General features: G+C 37.3%; 1 protein-coding gene across 1 annotated transcript in view; it reads right to left on the bottom strand.

The window, feature by feature from the left end:
* LOC103041533 (echinoderm microtubule-associated protein-like 4) overlaps positions 1 to 24,706 on the bottom strand; it is a 105,345-nt gene that overhangs the window by 79,950 nt on the left and 689 nt on the right. The gene's annotated exons all lie outside the window — the stretch shown is intronic.

Below are 24,706 nucleotides of genomic sequence, written 5' to 3'. Positions count from 1 at the left end.
TACTGATGGCCAATGTAATGTTTAATGAGTAGCTGCAGTGTTGTAGCTGCCTTGTATCATATGATTTCAGCTAAGAATATATGACGAGAGGAAGACAGTCTACAGGCAGACGTTTGTTCTTTCCCCTCTCTCTCACACACACTCAAAATGCCAGGTCTAAAAAACCCCTAGTGTTGGACTGCTCCTGCCACAAGGCATGTGCCACACCCTGAATCCCAGCATGCCTCTGGGACAGGCCGCATCACAGACTGCTTTAGTGGCTGGCCACAGAGCGGAGGGCACAGTCATATCCAGAGACGAAACAGAGAGTCATCAGGGCAGGAGTGCCACACTCCTCAAGAAGACATGACAGGGAGGACCAATAAAAAATACAGAGAAAAAGAGAGACAGTTCGAGAAACAGTCAAAAGATGTTTTCAGATTAACATCCAACCCGTTCCCCGAAACACACACTCACCACAGTCACACGCAACAATAGCGACATCAAAGCCACGTTGTGGTACTTTAGAACAGTCACGGTTACACGTGAAAAGAGAAAAAATATAACTTTCATCAGATTCCATTCGAACAGATGCAAATAAACACAAATACTGCAATAACTAACAAGACTATTTTATATTCAAGGAAGTACTTGGGATCTTAGAAACTAGGCTAAAGTACACTGTGTGGTTCCAACTGCTAATTCGGTCATCAATTCTGTAAATTAAAGTACAAACATGAGTTTGTTTATGCTGAAGTAGATTAGCATTGGGCTCTTTTTAAATTTAGTGTAGCATGCAGATTAATCAGTATCAGTAAGGGGTGTAAGAAAATATATATCAATATATAGCAAAGAAAATCATGATATTATGTCAAACGTTTTATTTATTACTTAGTAATATTCACCATTTTAAAGTCAGGCCTTATAAAGATTTATGTATTATTACGTACACATTCTCATTGATAGTCACATACACTTCAATCAAATTATTACGTCAAAATTATGTTTTGCAATGCTTTATTCTTTCTTAAAACAATAGTTTACCTGTAATAGTAATATTTAATAGTTCACACTCGGCAGATCCTCTTTCAATCAATAAGAACACCATTAAAGCCAGTAGAGAAATCTCCCCTCTGTGTTCTGATCTGATTTTTTGTACCATATCTGACCCAAACTCAAACATTTTGTTGAATTTGTAAAGGCAGCATTCCTTATGGGGAAGCATAGTAAAGATTTCAGTAACATCAATAACTGGATACCCCTTTCGAGACTACATCACTACATCGCTTAGTACAGTGAGTATGGTATATCAAAAAACAGCAGAGCTAGCAAAGATGGCTAATGACACTGAGCTCCAGAGAGTAGTTCTGCATAAGAATTCACGGTCTCTCACAGTTAATGTCGCTGATAGCAAAAAGTATATATATTTTTTTCTTGAGAAACGATGCACAGAACATTACAGAAGGACATTACCAGGTTTAACTTATAAGGTAAATGTTGCATCTAGCTCTGCTTTAGATCTAGATCTGTGATCAGCCCAAAGAGCTAAAAGATGATCCCCAAAACAATGATCAGTTCTAATTTTTAACCAGTAATATAGTTAATAATAATGTAAAGCAAGTAGGGCTAAAGGAATATTTAAACAATGTCAGACATGTCTTAGTTTTTACTCAAATACTTCACATAAACATGAAGACAAAACATGAAGACAACAAAGACAATAAAAATAAAAGTAATATAAATTGTTTTTTTTATTGTTATTAAGGTATGATCTGTAATATGCAATTACATGGTGAGTAAGGGCTAACTCAAACTGCATTACCTGTGTGCAGAAACAGAGGGAACTCTACATTCCACATTGATATCTTAATATCCAACAGTTTTATTCCACATTAGATTTTTTGTCTATAATCATGCTCTCCTTAATAAAAGTATAAAAGACTGCATATGATCCATCTCAGCCTGAATCAGCGAGTATGTCCTGGAAATGACCTTTGATTGGAGTCCAAAAGAGTTTGAGCTTGTTTAATGGCAGCCCCCCAAAGCGCTCAGAGCTCAGTTAAAGTGAGATGGAGAAAAGAGGGGAAAAGCACTTCTGCATGACCCTACATGTTGTGCAATGAGATATGACTTAAATGATGACGCAGTTTTGAGTGAGTCAAAAATCTAAACCAACAGTTTATAATTATAATTATAACTCGCCTAACCTGGCACATGTTTGCAGCCATAAATATTTCAAGCACACATCCAAGTTTGATCATAAACTCAGGGTCTTAAATTATGAGCAATGCAAAGATTTGCATGTATAGGGTCTACAAGTTAGACTGAACACCCTGCAGATCTGTAGATTTGTCCAAACTTATGGCCATCTTATGATTTCTCTTATCCCTCATGCGTTTGATGTTGTTCCTTCTCCATCTCTGCCAGGCTGATTCCTCTTCCTGAGTTTTAATCAGCATAATGGTTTTTGATGGGATGTGTCCAGGCCTGCTTGAGGTGCAGACAACTCTCTGCTAATCTCTCTGACTAAGACAGCATTTAGTAGTAAAGAGAGTTACACAATGCTCTGCCGCCATCTCGGCTCTCTGGCCAACAGTAAAAACGGTACCAGTTGTAGAGACACACTGTTATCAGTCCATTCTGAGCTGAGAGGCCAGGCTGAAGTAAATATCAGCACTGAAACCACATGGTCTCACTCTCAGGCTCTCAGACAAATGCATGGCCCCAAACCAAGTCAAACTGCACAGGGTCTGATCCTGGGGGATTTACTTTATCAATACAGATTAGCACAAAAGATTAGCACGTTTCCTCTTGTTGAAGGTGTGGAATATGCAACTACACAAGCATTAATTTTCATCATTAAAGTTCTCAGTGAAACGTTGTAATTTAGCTATTAGTGTAGGCTAGTGCAATATACGTCTTATAAAATGACAAAAGTGATAAAATGGCATGTTTTGATTGTTTCAATAATAATAAAAAAAATGATAAAAAACCCTTAAAAGGACAACTTGCATGTGTTCTTTTTTTCTTTTTTTTATACTGCATTAACTCTAACTCAGACACAAAAAATGGGATCCGGATGTCCCTAAAGCATATGCCTTTTTATCAAGGTTTATAACATCAGCATTTAACCCTTTCAAGGCACACAATATCAATAAACATTCATTATTAATGTTTTCTAGTTATTTAATGACCAATGCAATGAATAGCATAAAGCCAGGCCAGTCAAGATAACATTATCACCAGTTGCTAAGTGTCACAGAAATAAACAACATGCAAGAAAACTAAATCATCAGCAAAAACAAATGAGGTCATGTACATGTATTGTGTAATTTTTCAATATTGTAATTATTGTGACAGGCACAGATTTGATACATACGTTTTTCTTGAACACCATCTGATTTTACAATGATTTCAGGACTGCAGTGCATTTTAAGAACTAAAGTGTTGCTTTCAAACATCACATATTTGGTAAAAGAGCATTCAATGAGGGGCAACAACAAGTGGTCCACCAAAGTGCTGTCACTATGATCCAAAGCCTAGATCATGCTTGCTATCAGCAGCCAGAGATCTGAGCGAGAACAATTGGCCATGCTCACTTAGGGTGGGTAGAAGGCGCTCCCTCCCCACATCACTCATGGTGTGATGTCCGTCATTATAGACGTGTGTTTGCTGATATAACTGATCAGGAGGGCTGAGCTGGTCTGGTGGCAGGTTTTTACTCGGTGGCAGCTCTATGTAGAATCATTCTCAAAATTATCTACAACTAACTTTCTCTAAAATTACTGAAACTGATAGTTTTTTTGTTTTTTTGAATGGTTTATCAAGTTTATCATTAATTATAACTGTGAGACAGAAAAAGGAGATAGGAAAGGCACACATGCAGATCTCGCCACATGCTAGCTAGATGCAGTGGGTCCTATGAGAGAAATAAGTGTGCACTCAGTCTAGCTTAAACCCTAAAGGACTAGCTAAAGCGGAGGAGAGGAAGAGCACAGTTATAGGATGCCTCCAAGGTCCCTCTACACAGATTCAATACAACCATAAAGCAGCGATGTGTTGCTGAAAAGCAATCTAGTCTTATATTAAAGGTGTCTGGATTCAAATAGCTGACAGTAGCACAGCTGTAGTAAAAACCTGCAGAAATAAAAGCACAAAGGCACAGTTTTAGTGGTACAAAAGGTGATGTTAACGGGCTGTGAAAGCTGCGCTGATTTTGCTAGGTTCACATGATGCTGCTGAATTTGACATACATAAAAAGCATAAGAAAACTCTTTCAAATTTTATATCATATCATTAAAACCGTCTGCCTAATATTTTGTTGGTCCTGCGTTGAATTACTAAAAAAGTATCTGGCACCAGGATAGCAACAGATCCCGTAAGTCCTGCAATTGCTCACAGCAACTCAAACTGCATAACCCACATGCAGCAATAAAGGGAGTTTTTTCACACTGCAGACTGTGCTTATGTGCCATAACTACCGTATTTTTCGCACTGTAAGCCGCACCGAATTATAAGGTGCTATAAGGTCTAGCTGATGTTTGGTGGGGGGGCTAATGCTAATGCAGCAGGCTACAGTTCGATAAAACTCACCTCTGAACGGGGAAATAGTGGTTAGCAGCTAAAGCTAAAGCTACTCCAGCCGTTGCTGGAGAACTAAACTGAAACTCCTGTATAACGTTGTATTTTAGTGGAGTGGCTCCACTGCTTCTAAATACCTGACTGGTATTTAGAAGGTGCACTGGATTAAAAGGCGCACTGACGATTTTTAAAAAAATTAAAGGATTTTAAGTGTCCTACAATTCCAAAAATACGGTAGGCCACAATAAACATTCACGCACCAAACTACCTTCAAGGAGTTTAAACTAATTTAGGATCTTAATTTATTGCATTTCACACCAATATTAGGATATTTAACTGCAATATTGCACATTGCATCTTTTGTCCATATTGTGTACCCCTAGTCAATAAAGCCAAGTTTTATGCCAAAGATCCATTAGTGGATAAACATCCATTACTTGGTAGCTACATGTAGATCTTTGTACATGCCTTAGTATTTTGTAATCTCTGCATATGGATGCTAAATATGAAATGCAACCACAGACATTTGAAAAGATGGTCATTTAATTTAAGGAAACGAGTAGCAGTTTTACTCTGTTCAATACTGTTGAGGCAAATCATCTCTGGTTCCACACGCTCCCACTACACTCCCAAAATTCAGTTTCTCAAATAGGCATATGAGAGAGGCTGACAAACAATAAAAACACGGGTAAGAGAGTTTTCTGAATGTTTTAAACTGATTTATTTAATTAGAAACAAAACACATATGATGTGACATCTTGTCCTATTCATGTATTTGCTTGTTGAGAAATGTAAGATTAAATTAAATCAAATTGAATGTAACATTCATGTTTTACACAATTAACTACTTCAAGTTCAGTGCTAGAGAATCCAAGTAGAGACGCTTAATGATCTACCCAGGCAGCCGACCGGGTGAGTGGTCGAGCGGGCAGGCGGGTGGGCGAGTGGGCAGGCAGGCGAGCAAGTCAACGAGCCGCCCACCGCTGCCCCCCTTGGCAGCGTCGGCTACATTCCTGCCGTCTCTGCTTCCAATTAGCCTGGCAAAGAGCAGCAGGACGAGGGGCCACAGAACTGGAGTGGAAACTCTACTACTACACAGCACCACACAGCCAGCACTGCTGGAGTCACAGTATCAGTAGTTCTACACAGCTACATACAGTACTAATCTACTGAGGTCTACTATAGGAGCATGCGTGCATCTCAGGTCTTTAGACGATGCAAGCCTGAGATAAAATCTAACCTATGCCTAATGAGATACAGCACTGCAGTCTTTATTGGGAAGTCCCACTAGGATCATTGTAGGTCAGGCTCATTTGCAGCTTGCTAATTATGGTACGATATACGTCCTTATACTATAGATCCCATAGAGCTAATCATTAAAACACCCCCATATCCGGCAGTACAGTCTTTTAAAATGACATGAGCAGAGTTCAGCATTTAGAACTTTAGCAAACATTAGCAAAATCAGCAAAGAAGGGCTAATTTCATAATTTCATCATTTTATATAATGCAATAAATATTAGTTTGGTTCAGAAAAAATGGAGGGGGTTGGGACTAAATGGTAAGCAATTTTTTTATTCTCTAATATTTATGTATCTACAGTTGCAAGAAAAAGTATGTGAACCCTTTGGAATTACTATAACTAATATCACACAAAAAAATTATATTTGCATGATTTTATTGAACACAACACGTTACCATTTATAGTGCAGGGTGGAAAAAGTATTTATGCAGAAATCCAGGTAATCCCAAAGGGTTCACATACGTTTTCTTGCAACTGTATATAAGAACAGTAATGGTGTATTATACCATTATTTTCATAAACTAGCACGTAATACATTATTGTAATACCGGTATTGCTAAGCAACTGTGTTAGACTTTCAAAGTACACTACATGAACAAAACTATTAGGATATCTACAGGAGCTTCAATGACTTCCAATTCTAAAACCATACACATTAATATGGAGTTAATTTTGAACTATGTAATTATTAAGTGATGTGGACATTTTTTGTATTATATGGATCAGGTGACCACACTTTGGAACTGAAGTGGTATGCCCATTTTTGGTTGAACTGCTGTGGGTCTTAAACCCAGAATTCACACAGCAGACAATTAAAAAAAATACTTAACTGAAGACCAGAGTAATGTACAGACATCATACACATTTATCAAACAGCAGAACTTATCTAACCAGCACTGGGACATCGCTCTAATAACAAAAATGAGCGATTAATTATTTTTGCTCCAAGTCTAATCCTGAGTTCAGCTGTTAGCTAGCATTGAGCTAACATTGTTCTAAGTTCTGTATCTAATGACTCATGTGGATTATGAATATAGTTCACTCATCATATCAAACCACAGAACCTATTAATCCATCTGTTTTCAAACACCAGCCATCAATTCAGCTCCAAAAATAGTTAGCATTGTCAGTTAGCCCTTAGCCATTAATCCACAGTTTGTTTTCATATGAAAAGTCTTATGGCAAATAATATTAAAATGTACTAAACAGAAAATAACATTTAATCAAAATATGGTCAAAAATCTTTTTTAAGCATTTTAAGCAGGGCTGTTTTTTTTATTATAGAGCAACATATTTGTAAAAAATATCCTAGAGTGTAATTACTCTTAAATACATATTTGAGTAGCCTAGAAACTCTTGAAAATAACCTTCTTTTATAATAGTTTTGTAAATATTTAAGTAAATAAAGGTGCATCTATAAATAATTGTTCTAGTTAAATTGGTCTGGTCTAGTAAGACAAACAGTATTTACAGCATCTGTTTCTGACTGATGTTCATTACAGGAAGGTTTTAAGTCTATGCCCGATATTATTTCACTTATTAATTTGGTCCTCAACCAAAATGTAATTGAATTGTTTAAAATACTTAATTGATGAATGTCATTAACTGTGATTAGTTTAGATTAATTAAAATCACACAACATGTAATTTATTAGAATTTTTACTCACCTGACAGCACTACTAAAAACTTAAATTCTGAAATGTAAAGAAAAAGAAATTATGATAAACAAAATGAAAAAAAAAAAAAAAAGAAATTAAATACAAATTAAACAAATTTCATAGTGCCCTATACATGTCCTGACACAATATCATGCTAGTATTCAGTGAGCTTTTTTAATCCACCAGGAATGCATGGCTATACACCTGGGACCATAGACCTAAATAAAAACAGATTTTCCAGATAATGAGGTGGGGTGTCCCAATCATTTTGTCCATATAGTGCACTTTAATAGGGAGCTCAAAATAAAAAAGAGTGAAAGCAGACTGTCTATATGTAGGCAATGTTTTAAAAGAGAAATAAGTAGGATGCCCAAAGTTCTTCCCCAATGCACAACATGTTGGATGTAAAGTGAAATCTGATTTATATTAGACTTAATTATATTACCAGTGGTGCTTAAAGGAGCGATAAGTACAGCTTTCATATCTCACCTGAGAGTCCCACTGCTGTCACATATTACCGGCTCACTGCTGGTCGAAAGCCCAGCCACAAGGAGTGTTTCAGTATGTGCATCATGACGTAACACAGGAACTGACCTACATGTTTGACCTAACCCCAAAGAAAAAGTTTCCCTCAGTTCACAGATTTTAGTCTGAGTTTGGCAAGGGCTAAAATTCCGCACCTACTAATTTCAAGAACACAATTTTGTCTTAACATTTCATCAAGTGTGAACTGCAAGCTCTATTTATTGTTCCATTAAAAGGGGGAAAGGCCTGCACCTCAGTAGGTATTTCACCGACACCTAATAAAAGTGGAGATCGTTTGCTACTAAATGCAGTTAGAGTGGCTATTACTTGCCAGACTGAGCCAAACAGAAGTCTCTATGCACGCATCACAACTAGCAGAGGTAGATATAATCCATATATCCGATCACAATTTTTTAAAGGATCGAAATCAGATTGAAAAGATCTCAAAAGATATAATGTTAAATCGTCACTCCACAAGTTCACTATAGACTTTGCTGCATGCACACATTGAGCATGTCTATATTGCGTTCACACTGGCAGTGACTCTGGCAGTCTCTAATGTTGTAAGCGTGCTTCTTACCTCTTGCTGTACTTTCATACTATCCACTCTTCATTTTTCCTCTTTCCAAGCTGGAATATGTACAAAAATAAGGTAATATATGCAGCTACACTAGCGTTAATTTCATTTCCTCCATTAAAGCTCTGTTACCCTCAGTAACTGAGAATATCGCATTATTCTCATATAAAAAGTTTTAAAACTAGTTTTAAAAGTGAAAAAGTCAAGTCTAAATAGTCTACATCTAGTCTGCCAGACCACAATTAACCACAGTACACTATTATTACCATCTCTCTTCCAAAAATACTGAACTACCAGCATTTAAAAAAATTAATCATGATCGGAGAAATCTGAATTAAGAGTATAAATGCACTAAGAAGCATGAGCTAAATTCAGCACTTTTTTCCTAACCATATTTTTGACTTTGCTCAGATCTAAAAACTAATCAGAGAATACTCTACTTGAATACTCAGATAGCTACAGTAATCTGATAATGCACAGGCATGTAAACACACTCAATGATCCTGACATCAGTACCTCAAGCCTCCTTTTACACAAAGATGCATTAGAAGCAGAGCACTGCAGCATTCTACATGCTGCACAGAATTTCAGCAATGAGACTGCCTGTCAAGAGTGTTGAACTTTTGCATGCACACACATTGCAAAAGAAAACTAAGCAATAGCTTAAATGTTTCTGTAGTTTCTGTGCAGAACAAACAGGTCTGCTGCTCCAGCCTCTGCTGCATTGCTAATGATTATACAGTTATAGAAAAAAAGCAAACCTGATGGACTAGTGTTTGAACAAGTCCTTGTATGCGCTTAACTGCCAGTTGTGCAGATCCAGATCAACCTTGCAAACGCACACACACACACACACACACACACCACAGAACTGACTGGCATATGGCCAAAGAGCTCATTGGAACTGCTGACGGCAGTACTTACTTACATACACCCCTGTTTGAGTGAAATCACAGGTGTGCAGCCATTGTGTGTGCGAGTTTGTGTGTGTGTATGTGTGTGTGTATGATGGGTTAGTCTGTAAATCTGAAATTGCATACTGTTGGCCAATTAGAGTGGAGCATAACTGGGTTAAAAAAAAAAAAAAACTCCTCTCAGTGGAATATGGATCATGAAGAAGTTGTTTGTCTGACCTGAATGTTTATGGCCTTGTGGTATCATGGTTTACAGGCACTGTGCGGACTCGTACTGTTGACTGAAGGGCATTTTGAGCAGGAAATTGCAGCAATGCGTGGGCAGCAGATTGTGTGTGTCGGTTTTATAACGTGAATGAATCAACTTTGTATTCATAGAGAAACTTTATCAAGTTTTTTTTTGTTTTCAAAGAAATGGAGAAATCAATCAATTCTGCATTATGAATGCAGGCAATAAAAACCATCTGCATATCAAATGATCAGGTTGGCATCTGGTAAAAGTTTCAGTTGACACACAGCAGACTGCCATGCAAACACACTACTCAACTATCACTCCTCAACTCCACTTTCTCTTGATTACAGACATGCACACACTCAAAATGACACACAAGAGCAAGCTGTTTAATGCTAGCGGGCATGTGGAGAAAAGTCCTGATTAAATGCTTTGCGCTTTGCCTGTGTCAGCATGTATACTTAATTAATGTAGGTGTGTAACAGCTTAATCTACCCAGTCAAGTAAAAATAAATTAATAATACATTAATTGGCAACTGATGTTATAGTTTAATTTTATCAGTTAGTCATCACAGTAACTATGATTGTACAGTTCCATACAGCTTTTCTGTCACTGCTTATTTTTTACAATAATACCGTATTTTTCTGGCTATAAGGCGCACTTAAAATACTTGTGCGCCTTTTAAGCTGGTGCGCCTTATGTAGGAATTTTACCAGTCAGGTTGTAAGGAGCAGTAAAGCCACTCTGCTGAAGTGCAGTTATACAGGAGTTTTAGTTTAGTTCTCCAGCAATATTAGCATTACCCACTAAGCGCTAACCATTTGGCCATACAGAGGTGAGTATTATCGGCCTATAGTCTGTTCTCAGGGTTTTTAAGTGTAGCTCTTAATACCAGCATAGGCTGCTAAGCACAAGCAGTTAGCCGCTTATGTTAATGCTCCTGCCTCAGTGGAAATCAGTGGAAAGTTTACTGTAAATAAACAGAGCGCTTTACTTACCCAAATAAACAGTTTTCAGGAAACAATCTGTGTAGTTTAATAAGAATTCGTTTTGTTTACTTAACTTAGCTTAGCTAAATTAGAAGAGAAACACTAAAAAAAAGCACTTTATAATCCGTTGTGCCTTGTGTATGAAAATAGACCAGAAAATATACCTTTCAATGCAGAGCTGCAGTGAAATCATACAGACTAAGCAGCTGCTTATTACATGAATTGAGCAGAGTGTAAACGAAGCAGTACCACAAGGCAACACGGCCTCACATCTGCAGCACCTTCTTTCTGGTGTGAGTGGACAGCAGAGTTATATTAGTGTGAGGCATAGAAGTGTCATATGACTGTAAAATCTTCCAGTAAGTCAACCCCAGAAGTATGTTTTGAATTACCGGTAGTGTCAAATGATTTAAAAAACTATGTGATCAGTCACAATAAAGTGAACAATTAAATGTTAATTCCCTGTATTTTTTGGAAGGGAGACAGAAATAATTGTGCAATGTGGTGTCTGGCAAAAAGGGTACTCACCTATTTTACTGTCGTCATAATATTTCAGGTAGTTTTGATTTTTTTTTTTTTTATAAGAACCTTGAGAGCAACAAAGATGCCCGCACACACAGAGAAATATAAATGTGAGACACTGCATAAGGCACTCGCACAGGCTATGCCATACACATCCGTTTAATTGAGGTAGAAGTATAAATTGTCATTTAATTTAATTTACCAATGCAATGCATTTCAGCAAAAATCTTTTTTACCCTCTGAACTTGTCAGTAGCATCTTTGTGTTTACATCAGTAAATAAAATAGCTAAGATGTCACTTGGTAAATTATTACAATAATTCATTCACATAAAAAAAACATTATGGTTTAAACGAACATGTGAAAGCATTATCAATGACGGAACTACCTTTAATATGTGAGAGAATTAAAACAAATAAGGGCAAGAGAGAAGCAACTGCACCACTCCAACCCTAAATCAAAAACAAACCATGTCAGAATAAAAGTCATTAATACAATCACTGTGTCAAAATAAGAGATTAATACAATTTTAAAAAGGCCACCTCAAAATGTACAAGTTATTAACACAAGCGAGAAATCCAAGATAAATTCAAATGCTAAGCGATATATAAGAAGTTGGTTATTTAGTTATTTATTTATTTATAATTCAAATAATCAATTGTTCATTATGATAATCTTTAGAATATTTAACTACCAAAACAGTCCTTTGTTGCAGCCCTAAAAGAGAGCATAATAAGAGAGAAAAGAAGAGAGAGAGAGAAAAAAAGACCAGTAAGCAGCTGGAAGAAAACACCAACTTTGGGATCTGCAAATATGCAAGTATCTATATATCTCCACAGATCCCTCTCTGCAGACTGTGACTCAGAGACTTACAGCCCTGTAAAAGCAGCAGGCAGCCCACTTGCTGCAGGGGAATGTACCCATCAAACCTGACAGACATGCTGACACTCGTCTAACTGAAATGCTGCCATCAGTGTCATCTTATTCTCTCTGCCACCCACCCCCCCGCTCTTTGCAGCAAAAAGCTAGATTTTTGTCATACTTCAGCTCTTCTTAAAGACAAACAAGAAAGCCAAAAGGTATCTGTAAGAGAGTGAGAAAGTGGGAGAGAAAGAGAGAGATTATTCCCGGAAAAGAAGCATCTGGACCTGAAGCTTGGAAGAAGGAGGGGGGGTTTGAGGTCGCATGGATGACCGAAGATCAGAAAAACACCCAATGAAAGACTGGCTTCAACAGAGGCCGTCTTGTCTCTTTACTTTCTATGTTTTTTCAAAGCTGTTCTTTCGTTCTGTCTCTTTTAATTTTTTTCCCTCGCAGATATCTTTACATAGACTTTTTTTCTCGTTTGGTTTAGTTTTGCACTCTCTTTCTTTGCCTGTTAAAGCTACACACTGGAGAATGTGGTGGATCATGTTTGCAAAACTAGGACTGGGATTAAACTGCAATATCTGTCTGTATTACAAATCACTCAAACTGATATATGATTTGGACAGTGTATGAACATTATTAGAACACCAGGTGTTTAATCAAAAGATAGGGCAAAAGTAACTTGAGAAGAAGAAGCACAAGGATTTCACATGCAGACTTAATTTGAATTCTTCAGCCACGTAAACAGTGCCACCTGCCTGTCATTTATATTCACTCCTCATGTAAAGCTCTAGGAGTATCTAATGGAGTGGTGCAGTTGGTGAACAAAGTGTTTAATAACTCCAGCAGAACTGCTGTTTCTCATCCACCAATAATACCTGCTCTGTAGTGGTCCTGACCATTAAATAACAAGGTAAAAGGATAGTATAATACAGGAAAAAACATATGTTCAGCATAAGAATCACATGGATTTTACATGCAACCATTCTATTTGCTCCACAGCCATGTAAACAGTGCCACCTGCTTGTCCTTTACATTCCCCCTCATGTAAAACTGTGATCAACGGGACGCCATACCCTTCCCTGCTACTGTAAACCTGGTCGTTATGGAAACAGCTTCTCTGGCCAAGCTGGAGCTGGATGCCATGGAAAAGTACCAGGCCACTGATTGGGAGTGCGCTGAAGGTGGAGAGTCATCACTCTCTGCTGCTGCACTGCAGGGACAGAACGAGGTCATCATCCCACGACGCAAAAACACTAACGTTTCTGCCAAGCGTACATTCTGCAGTGTCACCATCCTAAATCTGTGACCGCTGCAGAAGATTCAACCTCTAACCCCTCAACTTCTAGTGTGTTAGACTAAGGATCCTTTCAAAACACTTGGAATGGAACATTAATTAATAATTAACAATTCTTTAATAATACTACTGTAATTAATACTGTAAGGCCAACAGTATGCAATGAAAAGAGATTTTGATGCTGACCACGGTGTCTCCAAACGCAGATTTGTTGGCCATCTTCACAAAGACAAAAGCTTGTCACTAAAGATCATCCATTTCAATTCTGAGTCACTCCATAACAGTCTAGCACAGCTACCCACCAAGTTTCATTTCTGTCTATTGATTCTTCCTGTGCGCAACTACGTTTTTGGATGGATTTTGCCATACTAATATATCACAAGAAGAAGAAGCATGCTTTTTAACTATATCACACTGAGAGTGTAAGACTGTATGTGTATGTGTGTGCATGTATATGTGTGTACTGCTCTGCAAAAAATTAAGAGACCACTTCAGTTTCTGAATCACTTTCTCTGATTTTGCTATTTATAGGTATATATTTAAGTGAAATTAACATTGCTGTTTCATACTATAAACAACATTACTCCCAAATTCCAAATATAAATATTGTCATTTAGAGCATTTATTTGTAGAAAATAAGAAATGGATGAAATATCAAAAAATATGCTTTAAAAAATAAATAATATAAAGAAAACAAGTTAATTTTTTAAAGAGTTTTAAAAGTTTAGAAATCAATATTTGGTGGAATAACCCTGGTTTTTAATCACAGTTTTAATGCATCTTGGCCTGTTCTCCTCCACCAGTCTTACACACTGCTTTTGGATAACAAAAAATCAAGCAGCTCAATTTGTATTGATGACTGTTATTATCCATCTTTCTCTTGATTATTTTCCAGAGGTTTTTAATTTGGTAAAATTAAAGAAACTCATCATTTTTAAGTGGTCTCATTTTTTTCAAGAGTTGAATGTATAAGAAAAAGAGAGAGAGAGAGAGAGAGAGCGTGAAGTATTGGTTAACATTTCAGAAGAAAAGTGTGGGGGCACATGGCGTTTGAAAATGGCCGACACTGCACATTCATGATTTGTAGGTGACAAACATCTAAAAATAAGTCGCTGCAGCACAGGCCTGCAGAGCCACACAGAGCTATAACTAGCAAACTCACATACTCTACCTTTCACTGCACTCACATACCACATATGCCATCTTCATTTAGTCACAGCAATAAAACCTACCGATCTCACAGCACAATTACACAAGCATGTATGAAAACTTAAAGGTGTACAAACAGGAAAAAAAAAAAACATTTTTTGCAGTTTTTCTTGGCAAACATGAATAACAGGAGTTCAGAACATGAAAGTATTATTTTTCTCAAATTTTAAATTAGATTAAAGCATTAAATTCATTTGCAAAATACCATAATGGGGAGATTCCACAAACTTGTTAGCGTTTACAGAGTCAAAAACACAATAAAGATGACTATACGAAATCAACAGATTAATGAATAATGGAAATAAACATGAGCTAGAAATAAACTAGTTAAAATGAGCTTCACCTCATGAAAATTACATTTAGTTATTTTAATTATGAACTATCATAGCTTTTTTTTTGACTCTCTGTAACACATTCATGACTCCCATCCATCCACTATAAATTTCAGCAAGCCTGCATAATAATGTACATCCTCACCACAACCTCTGCATACCCTTCATATCCTCCTTATACCACTACCATGTTCTCCTTATGTCATTCACTTTCATTTTTACAACGTTTATACTGCCTGATATTTTACCATATTTCTTTTGAAGTGGACTGTGAACTGCCCTGAAACATACTATTTGTTATAAGAAATAAAATGTTCATCATGTATAACAAAGTGCTAATCAGGTTAAGCCTGTAGGAGATACAAAAAACAAAAAAAAAAACAAAGAATGTTGGACCAATACATTTTTTTCTGAGAAAGTTTTTTAAAGTGAGTCTAAATTTCAGTTCAGTAAAGCCTGCAGTACTGCACAGCATTGTTAGTTTAGTCAGTGCATACTATCTGACTCAGCTCATGAAAGACTTGATGTGCAAAAATGTGGACATATGCCCATCCTCCAGTGGGACGCGAATCCAAGTCAAGCCAAGCCGCACACACACACACACACACTCACACTCACACACACACACACACACACACACTTCATCTGGCCATAAAGTTAAATGCAGAAACATTTCTGCCTCACTCTGATGGTCTGATTTTAGTGTTTGTGTGTTTCTGTGTTTGTGAGGGTGTGTGTAATGTGCCATCATGATAACACAACATAATTGAATTACTCAATTTAAAATAAATGATTCAATAATCTGTTTAAGCCACACTATTCAAACGCATCTTTTTCAACCAGCTTAGTAATAAGTTTGCTCTCTGAACGACAACCAGCGTGTCCAAGAGCATATTATTCCAAAAGCACTTAACTACGTTTTAAAGACTGATGCACAATTTAATATTTCAGCATTCAGAGCAAAGAATTCAGCATTCGAAAATATTTATACATATATTTGTCACATGTGCATATATGTATATACTTTTAGATAATTAATCCATTGTGGTAATATTAATAGTTGTGGTAAAATTCTCATGAAGAAAATTACACTTTATTTTGAAATACTACATTCATTTCATATAAAACTGAATATAAAGTTGAGTAAAATTACATTAGTAGCATTTACTAAATGAGAAAAACTTAAAAATTCATCTTTTTTGTACACATCTGCTATTCCAAATATCTAAAGCGTGAAATAAACTAACTTGGATTTTTATTACAAAGAATGAAAAGATTTACAGGTCCAAATGCAGTTCTCTGAATAGAGATATTTGGCATAGTATCACAAATTTTCTAAATGAAATCCAAGAAATGATATGCCGATATTGATATGATTCAGATAACATAGTTCCAAAATACAATAGATTACAGAATTAGTCAGGAAATATCAGCAGATTTAAAGTTTAATTATATTTTAGATATTACTGTGCATTATTGGTGTATCTGCACAAATGTTCAGTTTTCAAAAAAAAAAGTATAAAATAAATTCAGCCTTCTTAAATGTTTTATTTAATTCAGTTACAGACAAAAATATTTTTCTGGTTTCCCCCTACTGATATACAAGTAATAAATGCAGTCACTTAATTGTATATTTATTGTTTTATAAATGTACTCTTTTAAAAATAAAACTTTATATTTATCTAAATCAGAACTAATGAAGAGCAAAACAGTGTCAAATATGTATTCATTGCAAAAAAATTAAATTACGTTTATTCTGTCTACACGTCTGAACTGCTTCCTCACGTCATAGTTCTTTTGGGAGTGGACTAAGACTGCTTCACAGAGGGGGTCTTGATCTGCTTATTTAAAGCAAATCAGGGTTCACATAGCAGTGTAAAATTCACCCGTAATGTCAGAACCAAAAAATATATACCACAAAAAATACAAGAAAAATATATGCAACATTATTAGTTCTCAGATAGGCAGTTTTATGACAAATACACTTTATTGTTTCTGCATGCTGACTGAATTTCAGTCCCTCCTGCTGTGAAAGGATTTAACCCCTTACTGACCCAGACATCCAGAGATTATAGCTAAAACACACATATCCACCCACTCATCCACCCACCCATACTAAATTCCTCCCACTTTACAGGCAACACGTCCTAAATAATCCTGATTACAGTATGGCTTTTCATTCTGCATCTCTTTCTCTCTCTCTCTCTCTTCCTCTACACTGCTACTGAGAACAGATAATACAGGCATTATGAGTACATGCCTAGTTTTACTGTTTATAAGGTGCCTATGTGGTTGTGTGTGTGCGTGTGCTTGTCAGGAAATTGACACCAGACATGGCTTGAGTTCAACCACTATACTTCCTGCTTTCCCTACTGAGGACTCATGGAAATGCAGCGCACTTTATGAACAAGTCAACAGAAAAATAAGATGAGGCACAGCAGGAGACATATAGAGATATAAATCAAGTGATAGAGAAGGAAAAACAAAGAACAAAACCAGCAGAGTGGTTTTCTGAGAGACTGAGCATATTGGGGGGGGGGGGGGGGGGGCTGTGCTGAAACACTGCACAAATCAAAGCTTGGCACTGATCCCCATCTGGCTGTAATGTTTACAAACACTGGCCTCAAACACTGTGCTCCTCCCTACTAGCACATACCAGAAAAATAACCATGTTGTCAAATATTACAACACGTATTGTCTAGAAAACATTAGCCCGGAAGGGATAAGTTTCTCAGGGGGATAAAACTATCGCATTCAGACTGCAATTGAAAAAAACAGGAGTTTTTGTCTTTCTTGGTCACATGACATTGCATTCAGTAGCTCCTCCATTTCCACTTGCTGTGGTGTTTACGTGGATGTCCATGGAAACACACGCCCAAACTGTAATTACAGTACATGGCAGTGGACAAATAGCTATTTTATTAAACACAAGTATACAAAACTCTGAGATTTGCATCCGGACGGGACTAAAATTCCTTACCACAAGTTCAGCAAAAAAAACAGTGGGTAATTCAGCTTGTAATTTTCTCAGAGGGTGTCTGAGAAAAAAACACATACATGGTTGCTCTGGATGGGAATAAAATCACAGAGGACCCCCATGAAAGAAAAAATTACCCCAGGACCCCCTGAGAAACTAATTCTATCCGGATTGGGCTATTGTGTTTGTTAGATAGATAGACAAATAGAGCTGTAATGTAATTTCAGTTAAAGGGTCAGTCAGCCTGATCTGGGAGTGCTGTTTTTGTTTGTTTTGACTGTGTGGAAGAAGAGTAAACAATTTGCAGGCATTTTAGCTTTAAACCCTCCTTAATTAATAGTCATCCTATGCTAAACTGTTCACACACTCTGTTATTCTCTCATCCTTCTGTCTCCCATTGTCCCTCACTTGTTTCTCTTCATTCCAGATGTAATGTAATCCATTGTTATGAGGGAAAAACGGGTTGAGGAATGTGCAAAGTTGGGAGGCAAACATTCCTGCATCTGGAAGTGCTCGAACGCATGTGCGTCTCTTTCCAGATTTTTTCCTTCTCTCTCTTTCTCATTCTCTCTCTCTCCTCTGCTTTCATTTCCAATTTTGCAACCTGATTTTTTGCTTGTACTTCATAATGCAACTCAGCTTTATGGAGAGAAAATGGCACATATACTCCCAGGCCAACATGCCAAAGACACACTGTGCATTGTCACATCAATGTCACAAGACCAACACTTGGAAGACAGAGGTGTTTTTATGGTCAATTCTGATGCCAACATCGTTACACCCAAGTGAAGGCAATTTTCTTTGGGCAATCTGTATTAGCCAGATGTTAAGCAACAGGCAGAACACAACATAATTTATTTACATTTAATCTAATTTTATTCTTGATTAAGACAAACAATACAATTCAAAATGAAAGAATAATCATAACATTACAAACACAGTAAACCATAAGCCTTTAAATTGTTTACTTCACAGACACCTCTAATGTAAAACACATAAAAAAGAACTAACCTGACATTTGACAGAGCTAAAGTTGACCATTTATTTTCTACAGGAGAGTACAGGTGCTGGTCAACGAATTAGAATAATTTGAAATAGTGCAATCATGAAATTCTTTGAATGCATTTTTTGTGCAGAAAGCAAATCAGGTGTTCACCGCACCTGTCCTACTCGTTAGACTAATCACAGAACTCTTTACCTGGAAAAAAATTTGCTCAGCTGAGCTTTCCAAAAGGCCCATTTAGGCCATTTAACTGTGACACTGTTGTTTTATTGAATTAGAATAATGGAGAAACCGTTTCATTGAATTAGAATAAATGCTCGAATTTTTGTTTTCTGTGAAGAGTGTTCACTGTGCAGTATAAAGTCAGGGTTGAGTAGAATTTCTAAGTTGTAAAATCAATCATGGGTAAGCAGCGCGACCTCTCAACCGGAATAGTGGCTCAAATTCAAGCCCTTCGCCAACAAGGCTTGACCCAAACTAAAATTGCTGAGCAGCTCGGCATCAGCCAGTCTTCCGTCTGCAAAGCTCTCAAGAAAAACTGCAGCAAGCGCACCAACTGTTCCGGTGTCCGAAAAACTTCTGCTCGCGACAACAAGCAGCTGAGAAAGATCGCAGTCAGCAACCGGTTCAAGTCCACTTCCGAGCTCACCGACTTGTGGAACAAGCAGACCGGCGCTGACGTCTCCAGATCAACCACTTACCGTCGTCTGCGCGAACTCGGCTTCAAATCTCGCGTTCCAGCAGTAAAACCGATGCTGAACAAGAAACAAATGGAGAAACGGCTGAAGTGGGCCAAAGAACACGGCGAGTGGACTGCTGAAGACTGGCAGAAAGTGGTCTTCAGTGACGAATCACGCTTCTGCATCTCCTTCGGTGACCAAGGTCCTCGTGTCTGGCGTCGTGGTGGCGAAACCTACAACCACGAGTGCGTGAAAAGATCCGTCAAGTTTCCCCAGAAACTTCTGGGGAATGCATGTCCACTCGAGGTGTAGGGAAACTCTGCTTCCTCAAGAAGACTGTCAATGCTGCCGTATATCAAGATGTTCTGGAAACGTTCCTGATTCCGACTGTTGAGGAACAGTTCGGCGAAGAAGACTTCATATTTCAACAGGATCTTGCACCGGCTCATGCGGCAAAGTCGACCAAAGATTGGTTCACTAAAAAACAGCTTGAAGTTTTGGCATGGCCGGCCAACTCGCCTGACCTCAATGTCATTGAAAACCTTTGGGCCATCGTCAAGCGGAAAATTCGCGACAGAAAGCCTACTACGCTGGACCAACTGAAGCAGAACATCGCCACTGCCTGGGAAGCTGTGAGTGCGGAAACTTGTGACAAGCTGGTCAAATCGATGCCGCGGAGACTTCAGGCAGTCATACAAGCCAAGGGGGCAGCCACAAAATACTGAGAAAGTGATGATTGTAATTATAATAAAAATTATTCTAATTCAATGAAACGGTTTCTCCATTATTCTAATTCAATAAAACAACAGTGTCACAGTTAAATGGCCTAAATGGGCCTTTTGGAAAGCTCAGCTGAGCAAATTTTTTTCCGAGGTAACGAGTTCTGTGATTAGTCTAACGAGTAGGACAGGTGCGGTGAACACCTGATTTGCTTTCTGCACAAAAAATGCATTCAAAGAATTTCATGATTGCACTATTTCAAATTATTCTAATTCGTTGACCAGCACCTGTATGATTTGTAGCCGTGACACAGCAACAAAGCAACAGAATGAAAAGCAAAAATGAAGTTAATATGTTCTCAAATTTATGCAAACAATTGCATAAAAATTATTGATTCTATACCGATTGGCCAAACAAGTTCTTCAGATCAATCACAGTCACAGGGGTTTGAGATCTGCAGTTCTACTTTTTGAACTTCTGATTCCTACCATACTTCTATCATATCCCCAGCAGTGTGGTTTTAAACACGACAGAGAGATCTATAACCGCTGTTTTTGAAGTTGTTTTCTATGATGCATTTTTCACTAATACAGGGGCAGTTTGGAAAATATTCAAGCATGGAAGAAAGTAGTGGATAGCTCCATAGGAAGCTAGCTAGCATGCTAACCAGCCAAGCTAATACACACCCACTTGTGGCAATGCAAACAGCCTTGAAGACACTCACAAGAGACAAACATAATGCAACACAAGCAACTTGTCGACTGCCAGTGTGAACCATGATATCAATGCATGTGCAGCAGGCTATCAATTCCAATCCAAACCAGGGTTCTGTAAGACAAGCTAGTGAGAAGATATTTAAGCTTGATTTTATCATATCCTTCCTCCAATTTGTTGTAATAGTATAGATAAAACACAATTTTTCCTCTAATAAGAGGCAACATCAGCAATGAAATTGATCGGGATGTATATCCAAACTGAGCTTCAATTATCAGGACATCACAAAAGGCAGTAGGTAAAATTGTTTTTGTAATTTTCACAGAGCAGAAGAGACAAACACACAAACAGACAGAAATAAAATTACAGAGCACCAACTGCGACTGAACTGAACACAAAAAATACACACAAAATTAAGATAGAAATAACCATTATGCCAGGGACTAAAACAACACATACAGAGCAAAGTATATTTCATAGTCATCATGCTGTTTAATTCAATATATAATGATAGTATGTGTGTAATAAAAGAATAGCTTTGCTTTAAAGTGATGCAACATTCTTCATTGTTATAATATTAAATAAGAATGCACACAGTTGTTAAGATAAATGTGTTGTAACAACAGAAGTGACTCCAGTAACCCACACTGACTTATGCATAGTAAAGGGGTTTTTGGTAGGTACAGAAAGGCAGAGGTGGGGATTGTACCTGGCTGAAGAGGATGTCTGTTACTGATATAGGGGATAAATCATTATTTATAATGAAAGTTGTCAAGGTGGGGGGGGGGGGCTGACTCAAACTCATATTCATAAGATATGTAAGACTAATGTGTCTTATAGAGGACACAGAACAAATAATTTTTATTAAATGCATTACAGCAGAGCTAATAAGCATAGCTATCTACACATATTGTTCAAAATAATATATAAGCAACGAGTTCAGTTGTGTTTCTACTTTGAGCTTACAGTTCCACAGGTGCTCAAGTGTTTCACAGCCTTTTAAATCTGGTTAATTTTAAAAACTAAAGGACATTTCATCTTGAGAGCCAGTGCATGGCACATTACAAACCCTGCATGATAAAACATTACCAAATTTGATCAGTTTATCTTTAATTCTATCCAAAGTGCAGAGGCAAACAGCTCTCATGAACTGAGCTTTATTACAACTGTAAATGCCACGAATGTAAAGATTTAACTTGCTATGAAATATCACAGTAAGATTTATTACAGTATACTGTGATACTATGACGTTTTGTGGTTGCATTTTAGCTTGTGACTACAGCTTTAAGTCAGGATACCTTTAAGATTGTTGTATAAGTCACTATGCTGCATGGTTAAAAATTCTATTTGAATGCTATATAATATCACCACCTAAGCTTCAGTAGGAAAGATCAATATGAATCCCTTACAGTGAATGCTCACTATGCAGAACTCAGTGCCCACAAAATATTATGTGCACCTTTGACATTTCCTTCACTTACACAGAACGTAAGTTTGTGGTAGACTCACTGTCACACACACGCTCAAGTTTAAGTGAAGGTTGCGTGCGTATGATACCACAGCAGGTTTCGTTATGTCACGCATGTGGCCTTTTTGCACTAAATTGTTCCTAATACAAGTTTCTATGTGCGTCAGCAGCATCTCCAGCCAGGCAGAGTACCTTTCACCTGGCCTTTTCACTTAGCAACCAAAAGTCAAAAGCCAAACAACACAGACGCTGCCCCTCAATGGAAAAATGACGACACAAACTACAAAGAATTGCAGCACCCATATCAATAGAGAAAGTGTGCTTCTGTGTAAAGAGTGCAGCGCAACAAAGCTGCAAGAGCGATGCGTCAACTGGGACAGCAAGCAAACGATGCAACGAGAAAGAATGAACTGCTTTACCCACTGAATCAGCATTTTCTGACCCAATGTAGGGCAGTGCAGGGAAGCCTGTAATCATGCATACACATACGCACACATACACACACACACTCTCTGATTCATATCACAAGTCTAAAAGCCAGGATGTCATCACCACGGCAACTTGAAAAAGGGCACAGGCAAACTGTCAGCATGCACAACCAATCTCTGAGTGTAACCAAGCAACAGGGTGAAATGAAGTTATGTAATGAACACTGCACTCTCTAGATCTGCAGATAACACAGGGAAGTGATGTGGCGGACTTGATATTTAAATCACAGTCAGTTTTTAGAAGCAAAAAGTGATATTATAAGGCAATTGCGTTGGGAAGGTGAGGGAAAATTACTGCATAAATATAGAAAATAAACATAATTACAATATTTTTATAGCATATATTGTCACATAATAAGTACAGTATTGTTCACTAGATGTCAATGGTGCAACATGTTTTGATTGCAATAATCCAAACTGTGTAGCAAAGATAAATTAAAGTAAATTATACTGGGAAGATGTGCAGTCCTAGTGTCAACTAAACAATTAGACTGTTAAATAAAATAGTAAACATGAGCCATACAATAATACAAAAACATGTGGCTTAAAACAATTCACTCAAAAATCATTTATATATAATTTTAGAAGTATACCAGAGACATTGTTATTTGGTCTACTCCTAGGCCTGTCACGATAAGGATTTTTTGTGAACAAATATATCATCCCAGAAATTATTGCGAGAAACGATATTATTTTTTTAGGACCACTACAGGTCACTGACATAATAATACAATAGCATAATAAAGCAAATATGCCCTTATTTAAGCTCTTTAAGTTTTTGAGCTAATCAGAGAAAGGCCACAAAGTTTGTAGGTCTGTGATGACCGACTGCAGATATTTGGCAACCTTTGCAGACTATGACCCCCCTCTAACAGTTTCCATTGACAGAGCGAATTGCTGTCATTCCCAATCGCTTCCACTTTGTTATAATAGCACTAATAATTGACTGTAAAAAAATTAGTAGTGAGGAAATTTCAAGACTGGTGGTATTCTATCACAGTACCACATTGGAAATTCTTTCAATAATGTTGGAACCTGAGTTAAATGATTTGGATAAATAAGTCAATACAGCTAAGAGACCACTTCAGTTTCTGAATCAGTTTCTCTAAAGTAAAAGGAACATTGTGGTTTTATTATATAAACTACGGACAACATTTCTCCCAAATTCCAAATAAAAATATTATCATTTAGGGCTTTTATTTGCAGAAATGGAGAAATGGCTGAAAAATAACAAAAAAAAACTGAGCTTTCAGGCCTCAAATATTGCAACGAAAGTTCATAATTATTACGTTTTAAGAGTTCAGAAATAAATATTTGGTGGAATAACCCTGGTTTTTAATTACAGTTTTCATGCATCTTGGCATGTTCTCCTCCACCAGTCTTACACAATGCTTTTGGATAACTTTATGCCACTCCTGGTGCAAAAATTCAAGCAAGTTCAGCTTGGTTTGATGGCTGTGATTATCCATCTTCTTCCTGATTATATTCCAGAGGTTTTCAATTTGGTAAAATCAAAGAAACTCATAATTTTTAAGTGGTCTATTATTACTCACACAATATCTATCACTATTTCAAGGCCTTTCTTGTTTTGCTTAAAGCATGTGACACCTGTCTGTCAGACTGGCTGACACACACACACAAATACACATCACACTGCGGTTCTGCTCCTAT

This window comes from Astyanax mexicanus, chromosome 7 (assembly GCF_023375975.1).
Source record: "Astyanax mexicanus isolate ESR-SI-001 chromosome 7, AstMex3_surface, whole genome shotgun sequence".
Taxonomy (NCBI): domain Eukaryota; kingdom Metazoa; phylum Chordata; class Actinopteri; order Characiformes; family Acestrorhamphidae; genus Astyanax; species Astyanax mexicanus.
This window is presented reverse-complemented; position numbering and strand designations above follow the sequence as displayed.